This window comes from Chenopodium album, chromosome 15 (assembly GCF_948465745.1).
Source record: "Chenopodium album chromosome 15, dcCheAlbu1.1, whole genome shotgun sequence".
Classification (NCBI taxonomy): domain Eukaryota; kingdom Viridiplantae; phylum Streptophyta; class Magnoliopsida; order Caryophyllales; family Amaranthaceae; genus Chenopodium; species Chenopodium album.
In genome coordinates, this window is record NC_137848.1 from 47,361,275 (window position 1) to 47,374,599 (window position 13,325).

The following is a 13,325-nucleotide window of genomic DNA, read 5'->3' on the forward strand; positions in this document are numbered from 1 at the left end:
AAAAGAACCATAACCAAAGCCTATACTAAACATTTTGCACATTAGACAAAATTATTCTAAATTTATATTTTATTATATATTTTGTCAAAATGAAAAAGGGTAATGTTGAGAATTTGTTTTTTTATTAGGTAAGAGTAATTGAGTAAATGCACAAATCTATCTAGCTAGAGTTCGAAAAAGTTTGATGACAAATTAATGGTTATAGGTTATATTTTTCTCTATAAATAACATTCTTTAACTCCTTACAATTTGTTATTTTCATAGAAAATGCTAGTAGCATTGGTATTAGGAAAGATATGATATATTATTTGATTACAAGATATATTTTCTTATAGTTTATCTTAGGAAAAGATAATTAGTTTCCTAAGTTAGATAAGTTTTGGTTTCCTTGTTGCTCAAGGAGAGATCTTGTATAAATATGGATGTTGGGTGGAATATTATGATCAAGAAATACAATTCTAAATTCTTCTAATTCTCTTAATATTATCATGGTATTGGAGCTAAGGTTGCTTCAATAAACAAATCTTGAAATTTTTTTTAATTCACCATGGGTAATTCATCCCCACCAACCAACCGTGTGAATGGAAAGTGGATCGTGGATACCGGTTGCTCCCATCATGTAACCGGCGATCTTTCTTGCTTGGTTGACGTTCATGATGTCCCGTCTTGCAATGTTGGTCTTCCGGATGGCCAAAGTGTTGTGGCCATGAAAGAAGGAGTTGTAAAATTGACGGACAAAATCACTCTTTATAATGTTCTTTTTGTCCCAAAATTAAATTGTAACTTGATTTCGGTTTCACAATTATGCTCTACAAACAATTGTGAAGTCATAACTAACTCTATCACTTGTACTATACAGGACCAACGCACGAGGGAGGTGATTGGCACGAGTGATCTAAAAGATGGACTATACTATTTTCAAGAGGAGGCATCCATAGCGGCCGTTTCTATTGAAGACTCATCCAACTTGAGGCTTTGGCACAAAAGATTGGGGCACCCTTCCGAGAAAGTTGTAAAACTCCTACCTTTTCTTAGTAGTTCTAGAGGTCATTTAAATAAAGATTGTGAAGTGTGTCATCGTTCTAAACACACTAGAGACAAATTTCCTTTAAGTGATAATAAAGCTTCTCGTATTTTTGAAATAGTTCATTGTGATTTATGGGGGCCATATGACGAACCCTCTTCTTGTGGTGCTCACTATTTTTTGACTTTGGTGGATTATTATTCTCGTGCCGTTTGGATATATTTATTGATTGATAAAACTGAGGTGTTTAAGATGTTTATGTCTTTTATAGCCATGATTGATAGACAATTTTCTCAGAAAATAAAAATAGTACGAAGTAATAATGGTACCGAATTTTTTTTCTTTGAAAAATTATTTTTTGGCTCAAGGCATTATTTTTCAGACCTCTTGTGTGGGTACTCCTCAACAAAACGGGAGGGTTGAGAGAAAACATCAACATATCCTTAATGTTGCTCGTGCCCTTCGATTTCAGGGGGGGTTACCAATTTATTTTTGGGGAGAGTGTGCTCTTGCTGCGGCTCATCTGATAAATAGGACACCTTCAATACTTCTTAATAATAAAACCCCTTATGAGTTGTTATTTGGCACCCCACCTTCGTTTAGTGAGTTACGTGTGTTTGGGTCCTTGTGTTTTGCTCATAATCAAAAGGCAAAAGGTGATAAATTTGCAAGTCGTAGTCGTAAATGTGTCTTTGTTGGTTATCCTTTTGGGAAGAAATGATGGTATTTATATGACTTAGATAAAAAGGTTTTTTTTACCTCACGGGATGTTCGATTTTTTGAGGATGTGTATCCCTTCTTGGATGTTGAGAGTACGAACATTGCTATTTCGACACCAAATTTTGAGTCAAGTATTGATATGGGAGGTGACTTGGTTTTCCCATATAACCTCGAGGAGAGTTGCACCACTCTCGAGGCTCCCACTCAGCAGCAGCCGGCTGTGGTCAGTGCGCCATCACCACAGTCGGCCGAGGCTCTTGCACAAGAGCAGCCGCATATGGCAGCCACGGACCCCGATGCTATGGGTCGTGGGCATCGTCAGAAATTTGCAAATAGCAAATACAAGGATTTTGTCACTCATACTCGGATTTCTCGAAATAGTCCATCTTCTTCACCTACTCCAAGCATCCCACCTCCCTCAGGTATGCCGTATCCTATAGCACATTATGTTAGTTGTGATAAGTTTTCTGCAAAACATCGAAATTTTGTTGCAGCAATAACAGCAGGTAGAGAGCCTCGTTCCTTCAAAGAGGCAATGCAGGATGAAGATTGGAAATTAGCAATGAGTGAAGAAATGCGTGCTCTTGAAAATAATGGTACTTGGACCTTGGAGAAATTGCCCCCCGGGAAGAAAGCCCTTGGTAGCCAATGGTTGTACAAAATTAAGTACAAATCTGATGGAAGCATTGAGCGACTCAAAGCTCGCTTGGTTGTGTATGGTAATCATCAAACCGAAGGCATTGATTATGATGAAACTTTTGCCCCGGTAGTCAAGATGACAACTGTTCGTGCTTTTCTTGCTATAGCCGCCTCGAAAAATTGGGAACTACATCAAATGGATGTTCACAATGCGTTCCTTCATGGTGATTTACACGAGGAAGTTTATATGAAACTTCCTCCGGGTTTTACTGCGGATGACCCTGATCTTGTTTGTCGTCTTCGAAAATCCTTATATGGACTTAAACAGGCGCCTCGGTGTTGGTTTGCCAAGCTCACAACTGTTTTGAAGAAATATGGTTTTGTACAATCATACCCGGACTACTCTCTTTTTACTTACACTAATGGGTCCATTCAACTAAACGTACTTGTTTATGTTGATGATTTAATTGTGGCCGGAAGTAATTCGAATGCTATACAATTATTCAAAAATTATTTGAGCTCTTGTTTTCACATGAAAGACTTGGGTGTGCTCAAGTATTTTCTCGGCATTGAAGTGGCTAGGAGTTCTAAGGGGCTATTTTTGTGTCAACGTAAGTACGCTCTTGACATTATTTCGGAGACGGGACTCTTGGGGTCGAAACCTGCTAACACCCCAATGGAACAAAACCATCGTTTGGCACGTGCCACCGGGCCACTGCTCACGGACCCAGCAGCATATAGGAGGCTAGTTGGACGCTTGGTTTATTTGGGTGTTACACGCCCAGACCTCACATACTCGGTGCACGTTTTGTCACAATTCATGAAAGCACCGAAGCAAGAACACTGGGAGGCTGCCCTTAGAGTTGTTCGTTACCTCAAATGTACCCCGAATCAAGGCATTTTACTAAGGTCAGATAGTGAACTTGCTTTGCAAGGGTGGTGTGACTCCGATTGGGCAGCATGCCCTCTTACTCGGAGGTCCCTGTCGGGGTGGCTTGTCTTCTTAGGCCACTCTCCAATTGCTTGGAAAACAAAGAAGCAAGACACGGTTGCAATGTCCTCCGCCGAGGCTGAATATCGATCTATGTATGCTATTACGTGTGAAATGAAGTGGTTGAAGGGCTTACTTCTTAGCTTGGGCATTCAACATCCCCGTGCTATACCAATTTATTGTGATAGTCAAGCGGCTATTCATATTGCTCAAAATCCCGTGTTTCACGAACGCACAAAACATATTGAAGTGGATTGCCACTTTGTTAGAGATGCTATTCAAGAGGGCCTCATTACTACTACTCATGTGCGTACAAATGAGCAATTGGCCGACATATTTACTAAGGCCTTGGGTAGATCACAATTTGAGTATCTCTTAAGCAAGTTGGGCATCTTTGATTCAAGTGCTCCAACTTGAGGGGGGGTATTAGGAAAGATATGATATATTATTTGATTACAAGATATATTTTCTTATAGTTTATCTTAGGAAAAGATAATTAGTTTCCTAAGTTAGATAAGTTTTGGTTTCCTTGTTGCTCAAGGAGAGATCTTGTATAAATATGGATGTTGGGTGGAATATTATGATCAAGAAATACAATTCTAAATTCTTCTAATTCTCTTAATATTATCAATTGGTATTAAAGCTACTCTGCTCGAAAAAAAATGGTTGGATGGTTCTTGAGTTTCTCTACTGGGGAATTGCCAACCAGCAACCCCGTGTTCTGATGATGTTTGCAAAGGGAATTGTTAGTGCTCCAATGATTACCGTGCCTGTTGTTGTCCTGTGAATGATAAATACTTATTCTAACCATGCATAAGGCAACATTTTTCTTATGGAGATGTTTTGAGGGTGCTATTGTAATTTCTTATAATACCATAAAAAAAATAATTATTTTTTATTTTTGGGTTAATAATACCATAACCTTTAATTTAATAATAAGCTCATACTTCTTTCTTTTATTCATTGACATGATTCACTCTCTCTTAATATTTTAAAATTGATTTGTTTATTTAATAACTTTACAAATATAGTAGTACATAATACTTTTGTATAAGTTAATTGATTTCTAACATTTTGAAAATGAAAATCAATCATATTTTAAATTAAAAATCAGTCCGATCTAAATATATCAGTTTTAAAGGGTTTAGTATTGTGTTGGATTAGAGACCAAAATATTACAGTACTTTTTATCAAACGAAGATCAATTTGACTATCTTTGTCGTTCCATTTATCTAGTCCAGATCAATTTTTAAACATCCCTAATCTAATTAAGTGATTTTAAGTTAACAGTAATTTCTTGTTAAAAAAATAAGATAATGAAAATCTTAATTAGGAAAGATAGCTTGGCCAATTATCCAATTAAGCTCCCTCCTAAGTTTTATTGCACTTCTAATTCAAACATTTCCCATCACTTCAAAACATATTAACGTTACCTTTATCTACCTAGTATATCAACTAAATCTTCAAACTTACAAGAGAAAACAACCACCAACACCTTTAAATTTACTCATTTTGTTATTGTTTGTCACTTCAATATGATAAAATAATGGACATTTCACTAACCAAATGTATAACCTCTTCAACCAGAAAAAACTAATCACACATACTCCCACACCCAATTACCCATATCATCAATACAAACGTGCACATAAAACGTATACTAATGTAATTAATTACAATATAAAACAACACGTGTCAACGAAAACTAACACATATTGTTGCTAAACATTAGTTTTGAAGTCACACAACATACAATCAATACTAGCTTCATTAAGGTGTGGGGTTTAAGTAACCCATACTTAAATCTCCACATCACTAATTAATTATTCCTTATCATAATCATAATCATATTATAGTACTTCGTAATAGCTTGTTGACTTGTTGTTAGATACTCAATCCTTGTGAGTTTTTCATTCCATGATTATATGTTTGATTAAATATATATTTTGGTATTTTTGTCATAAAATTAATGATGATGTACATTAATTTAATGATGATGTATATAAAGTCTTGAGAGAAAACAATGAGAGAGATTGAGTAAAAAAAGGCTGCACTCAACAGCCCATACCTTAGGAATTCATTCTGGATCCTTCATCCCTTAAAAATGTAACAAGGAAGTTTTCGGTGTGACGATAGAAAATTAAGATTTAAGGGAAGGTTTCCAATCTCACACGCCTAAAAGTGCTTTTTAATGTGGATATGGCATAAAAACATTCAGCAAATAGGCCAAATACAAACATTAAGCAACAAGTTGCCGTTTGTGGACGGTTTTCATTGTACACCTCAATGTAATTGCTGGCATGTACACCTGGATGTAATTACTCCGCTTGTAAAATAACAAAATAATCCTTATAACACTGATTTAGTAATTCCTGTAATACTGACCAGGTAACTCCTGTAATACTAACCAAGTTACCCTTTAATTTAACACTAATAAAGTAACCCATAAGAATTTGTGATTTGAGAAAGTTCTAAATGAGAAAATGGGCAAAATAATGAGTGTGGGCCTATCGCACTTGTGAAGTCATGATGTACTTAATATATAGTGGCTTGGATAATACACCCTGAAAATTTAAGGTATTGAGGTAATGAAGTATGACATTCATCTTATTGTCACAATGCAAAACTTTTAACTTAACTTTAATAGTGATGGGTTTATATGATGGTGAATGATCGTTATGAGGGTGAGAAATATTCTGGTGCAGTGGCACAGAGGTCACCTTGTATCCTTGAGGTTCGAGATTTGATTCTCATCAATGACGAAACGCGAAGTTCAATTGTCATCATTGACAAATCTCCTCCCCTTACCCCTTGCTAACAAGGTTTCTTTCCTATGATAAGAGCCTTAGGCTTGACTTCACCATATACTTAAAAAAAAAATATTGTTACAAGGTTAATTAATTAGATTGTGCACATATACAATCTCTATGTGATTTATGTCAAAACTTACTTTGGTACATTTTTCTATTCGTGCTGTTTTGATTTACTGATGAACTAATTGGAGTTGAACTAAAATGAACTGGATATTTTATGAGAGAAGAAAATTAGGAACTGAACTGAACTGATTGGAGCTGAACTGAAATTAAGATGAAGAGAATAGACCCTAGTTCTATTCTTCATAGGTTAGAAGATATAAGAGCCTAATGATATTAATTTGGGAAATTCTCAATGATAGCCACGTACTATTGCTTATTTTCAATGGTAGCCAATTTTTTTTAGATCCTCAATGGTAGCCTTTAACTTTTTTAAAGTTTCAACCGTAACCTCATTTACTAAATAACGTTAAGTAATTGTTAAGTACTATTCAAAAAAAAAAAGTAATTGTTAAGTTAACTAGAGTTTAGCAAAATAATTGTTAAATTTAACTACAGTTAAACATTTTCTCCTTCCTTCCCTTCATCTTCATGGCTGCCACCCATCCCCATTCTTTTTCATCTACTTCCTCCCTTCATGGTTGCCATCCCTAACTCTTTCAATTCCTCCGTTCTAGCCCACCGGCCAACCCCCACCCACTGACAATTCTCCCCGACATCTAGCCCCGTCCTCCTTTCAAACCCATCCCCCTTCACCCACACCCCCAAATGCACTCGCGATGATTCTGTTCAAACTTGGTGACATTAATGGCAGAAACTCGCACGCCACCATAGTCATCATCCCGACGAATAATCAGCAAAATTTGATCGTCTAAAAGAAGGAAATCATTGGATAGCAACCAAAATAAAATCGCCTTCTTCTTCAGCGATCGATTCGATATTGGAAATTGGGGCTTGATTGAGTTGAAGTTTGATGAAATTGGGGGAATTGATGAAGGAATTCTACAATTTGCAAACACATTGGAAGGGTAGAAGTGATTTAAAGGGTTAGCGTGAGACAATTACGGCGGTTATTTCAGTCATAAGTATCGCCATTGTTGCCTTTGCTCGAGCTTGAAAATCATAGGGGGTGGGGGAAGAGGATGATTAGGGTCTCGGGTAGGGGCTGGGGTAGAATTGCCGATGGAGGTTAGCCGGACGCCGATGGTGGAGGAGGTGGGGGAAAGGGTTGGTGGCTGGTGTGGAGCCAGTGGAGGGTTATTTTATTTTTTATTTTTATTAATTTTTATTTTTTTTCTTTAAAAAAAAAAAAGTTAACCTTGATTTGAAATAAGGTTAGATTTAACAGAAATTTAACGGAAAAACATAAATGAGGTTACGGTTGAAACTTTTAAAAAATTAGAGACTACCATTGAGAATTGAAAAAAAAAAGTTGGTTACCATTGAAAATAAGCAATATTACATGGTTATCATTAAGAATTTCCCTAATTTGTCCATCCAATAGAGGCCTCATGTTGCAAGATTTAATTAAAATAGAGAATCTATGCCAATATAATTATGGTCTATCGCATACACAAATGACAATGATTGTAAATACGAAGTACGTAATATGATTTATATGGATGGTGTTGTAACACCTGAATTAGACGAAATGATAATTAATTTCTGACATAACTACTTACGAGTGGTAGTTTTTCTAATGGACCGTGTTTATACCGTATAAAACACTTTACAAATTTTTTTATTTTTTTTATATTTTTACGATAAGGAGAAGAACCTTGACTGAACCTCAACCCTCACGGTTTTTTTGGTCCGCTATTTGCGGATCAGAAACTTTGAGAGTGAGGGGGGAAGGATAAGGGATCCCCCACCCTCAAAGTGCCACTTGTGGGGATTGAACCCCCAACCTCAAGGTTGAAAGGTACAATCCTGACCACTATACCAAGCTTAGCTTGGTGCTGACCAATTAATTTATTGGTCATCTAAACTACGTAATTTGTTGGTCATCCAAACTACGTAGTATTGCATTATACTTCATATTACTCTAATTATAAGTATAAGTATTGCATTATACTTCGTATTACATCATCTTGAACATTAAAAGAAGTCTTGAAATCTCGATCGAATCTGTGGTACTATATGCATACCAATATTACAATCAACTACGGAGTAACAATTAATGAATGATATACGAAGTATAAGTATTGCATAAGTATATACTACGTAAGAATGAATGATAACTGGTAAATGATTTAATTAGAACATATTTAAAGTTTCAAAATTGGGATACGCATATATACTTCCTTTGTTTCTATTTTTTTTGCCCCATTGCAAATAATTGAGTTAAATTTTAAAAACTTTGACCATAAATTCTCATTAATCTATAAGAGATAATATAGTCATGTGGGGTCTTGTTAGATTCGTCTCACTATATATTTAATTATAGAATTAAAGCTACTCCCTCCGTATTTTAATAAGTGTTACACTTTGATCAAACATGCATGTCGAGACATGACTTTGACCCATTAATTTATCTAATCATATGTTAATAAAACTATAGAAATATTGATATTATGAAAGTATACGTTGTAACGAATCCAACAATGTGTTACACAATACCATTTGTTTTTTTAAATATTAGTATTTTAGTCAAGTCTAACCCATTATGTGAATAGTAAAAAATGTTAAGAAAAAAAAATAACACTTATTAAAATACGAAGGGAGTATATACATTGCAAGACGTATTTGGGAGACCATGCAAACTGCAAAGTCCAATGGAGCAAAAAATTAGAAATAGAGGGGTACTTGTTTAGATACTCCACAATTGTTTATTTGACCTAAATATTATTAGTCAACCAAAAAAGTGAGATGCACACTGTACAACATCTCTAAATATACAGGTTCTTTGTGAAAACTATTTGCACACAAATTTTGAACAAACACAGTGCATGATAATAGTAATGTAATCAAACAATATTAGCTTAGAGCAACTTTTAAATGTGGGTAACCTTTTATCATTAATAATCCTAATATTATTTCAATGTAAAAGGCCATGATATAGATTTTATAAGAATTTTATTTATTTTTTAATTTTTTTTTTTTTCAGAAAAACTTTAATTTGATTCTATTAGTTAAACTACGGCAGCCAAGCGCAGAGTGGCTTGCCCTTTCTTGATGTTTATATTGGGTTATGTTTAAACTCTTCACGACATTGGGCTAGAGAAAATAGTTTGATAAATTAATATAATGTGTAAATTGGGTTGTGTTTAAACTTTTCATTTTTCCTGCACGACTTTTCCAGTTGTTTACAACTTTTTCTCAGGAAACATCTATGCAATTATTCAACAATGCAATACAGGTGAACTTTAAATTTACCTATAATATATTTACCTATAATATAAATAAATAATATAAAAGTGCATAAATGTAAGGAGAGAGAAACCTCAACACTCATTATTACATTTGTACATGTGGAGGGACATAAATGTAAGATATTATATATTGGGGTAAGAACGTGAACAAGCATTTTGAAAGGCATATAGATCTGTGCACTATTCATAAGCATATGGGGGTAAGAACGTAAACAAACATTTTGAAGGACATATAGGTCTGTGCACTATTCATAAGCGCAATCTCCTACTTTTTATAAGGTAGGGAGGTAGGGATAGAGCAATTTTATCAATACAAAAATAAGTAACTTTTATTTATAGTGGTGTACTATAACTTTACAATCGATAAGATTTTTTTTTTCAATAGAGTAGAATTTGTTATATACACCTATATGTATTTTGCTCTCATTTTGATAATCTTTTTTCTTTTAATCATCAAATGAAGAGTACAACTAATTTTAGGTTAGTTGGGTGTACAGTGCACTCGGAAGTATATAACAATCTCTCGCAAGAGAGGAGCAAGCCCCACTATTGATAATGACTGATTATACTCAACTCCTTAGTAAACTTTCTAACATAAATTAGATTTTTGATAATTTGTGGAGCTAAATAGACATCACGTAATTTTAGGGATTTATTAGCAATAGTGGAATGACCATAACCCGTAATTGGAATGCGTTGACCGTTTCCTACTTGAATATAATTATGCGTGCTTAAATTAAAAAGGGGTAAGAGATTACCAGCTTGATTGGTCATGTGTGAAGTTGTGCCGGAATCCATGTACCAAGATGGGTCATAGTTCTGAAAACCCATTGTTGCAAACGCATTTCCGAGCTTCGTCGGAGTCATAGCCTAAACATATTCCGAGCCTTGGGATGAGTAGTGTTGTTGTTGTTGTGGTGGCCCCGAGTAGAACGCCTATTGCTGCTATGGTGTCGGGCTAGGCCTCGGTGTGGCAGCCCACTGCTGCTGTAGGTGCGGGAAAGGAGCGTAGCCCCACTGAGGGGCCTGGCTAGGTGCGGCTGGGCCAGTCCAGTGTTGCGGTGAGGTGCGCCTTGCTGCTACTGCTGGGGTTGTTGCTGTTACGTGCCCCGACCACGGCCTCAGCTCTTGCCACGCCCACGCCAACGGCCTCGTCCACCGGTGCCACCACCCCTGCCCGCCGGAGTATTCTGTTGTTGTGGTGGGGCAATGGTGTTGGTGGATGATGTGTTGCTGTTTTGGGCTACAAAGGACTGTGCAGTAGAGTTAGGATCATATGCACATCTCGATTCCTCAAGGAGAAGTCGTGATCGAGCTGTTTCAAATGAAGGAAGAGGGTCCGTTTGTTGAATCATAGCAGCGACCGTATCAAAATCAGTGCCCACGAGTCCTGAAACTAACCGAATCACCATTTTCTGCTCTGACACGGGTAGATCAACATTAACAAGTTGATCTTTTATATTCTTCAATTCACGACAATATAAAGAAATATCTGAAAAATTTGAGAGATGCAAGCTATTAAACTGAGTTTCAAGATAAATTGCCCTAGTTGTTTTATTATCTTAAAAAATGTCCTTCAATTTGTCCCAGATTTGTTGTGTTGTATCCCCTCTACATAGAACAGTCTCGAAAAAATCGGTGGAAATACTGCCATAAATCCAATTCTTGACAACCGAATCGAGTCTTTTCCACATATCATCGGACAAATCCGTAGGTTTCTTTGTAATTGGATCAATATGATCAAGAACATTGTAAGCATGACAATGACACTCAAATAACTCAACCCAATTCGAATAATGAACCTTCTCACGATCAAGGAGAAGAGGGATGACGGTTTTGATGTTGTTCACCCCGAAAGCAGGATGAAACATAGAGGAAGCAAACGAAGTGCCCCCGTCCTTAGTCATGTTAGGCGGTGATTAAGGTGTCTACGGGATGTATGGGGGTGGCTGCTAGGGCTTAATGAAGGAAGGAAAAAAAAAATTTGTGGAAGTGGAGGTTGGATCAAAACCTAAGTTGTGATACCATGACAGATTATAATCAACTCTTTAGCCTGGAGTGTATTCTTTGATTAATATATATAGGGTTACAACCATGAGTCCTGGCCTAATCTCTTTAGGAAATCTCAAAAGATATTTATAAAATATTCACAAACTATATTCTTCTATACAGATGCATTATACAATATTTATTAAACACCTGATTTATTTATTTATTTAAAAGCTTTTCAATTTAAAAAAGATACTGAGAGATCAAGTTTGCATTGTTTTAAAGTAGATTACATATGTGGTCATTTTTATGTAAGATATATAAGAGGATAAAAGCGTATTAAATTTTTTATAATAAATGTTGAAAAGGGTGACAGATAGCTAAGTTGGAAAGCTTTTCTCAATGGTTAATCGATCTATATAATAACGTGATTGATCCCAATATGTGCTTTGTTCTAGCTAAGGGCGGATAATTTAGAGTTAGATGTATCGGCATTACAAAACTCTCAAGTATAGGCTAGCTTGGTCGATAAAATTAATGACTTAATTCACATTAATGTTCTATTTAGAGTCTTTTATTTTAAAATTAGTGTAAGACCCGTGCCATGCATGGATACAATTGAATTATTATTATTATTATTATTATTATTATTATTATCTCAAAAACAAAAGCCATACAACCTACAATAAATTAGTGGGAAGCCGAGATACAATCTGGGCCTCCACTCCTCTAGCTATTGCAAATCCTACCCTAGTGAAGATATGAGCTGCAGCACGAGCCCCAATGTCTTGCGTCGTCGAGAACCTTTGAATCCGCTTCAGTAACGCAACAGCCTCTTTCTCTAATTCCCCAAGCGAAGAAAAGGAGAAGGGAATGAAACCATATCCAATCGCCTGACATCGAGCTTCATACTTAACCCGCTTCCGATGAGCTGCATCAGCCACAACCCGCCCAGGAATGAAGTCAGATAGCCCTGACTGTGTCAAAGGAGAAGACCCTGTCAAATCAACACAGACATCGCGACCACGATCCCATGAATAAAGTAACACATCCGCGGGTCTGAGGGCCTTATTATTATTATTATTAATCATGGTCATTATATAAGACCTTTTTGTAATGGATTTTGTTTTGTTCAGTGGAAGTTAAATTAGTAAGTGTTAACCATTCTTATAATCATATACTTTAATACATATATCGTCACAAGATTGTTCTTTTATATTGAATTTTTTTTTTTATACCATACAACATTTTTGTAGTTACACTTTTAGATTCATATATAAGGTCGTGGCAGGTACATACTTCCTCCTTCCCTTATTGATAGTCACTTATGACCAATTTTAAATCCCAAAATGATAGTCCCATTTGTTTTTTTCAAGTACCATTAATATCATTTTTTTATCAAAATTTCCTCCAATTTGCAACAATATTTGTGCAAATTTAACTTTCCCATGTAAATTTGTCTTTTCCATGTTCTTTTATTACCTTGTCATTATGCATAAAAGTAATATTTAATGGTAAATTTAAACTATATTTAGATGGTATGTATTGTGCAGTATAAAAATAATATTGGAAGTTTGAAAAGATTTTACAGTGCCTTTTCACATTATTTATATTTTGTAAACGATATGGTTGATATAATTATTATGTATATATTTTCTTATATTAGTTTAATAATAATATTATGCAATAGAATCATACATAAATATTATATTATAATAATATATAAGAATATAAGTATATAATAAAATATTATAAGGAAATTAGGAAATAATAATATT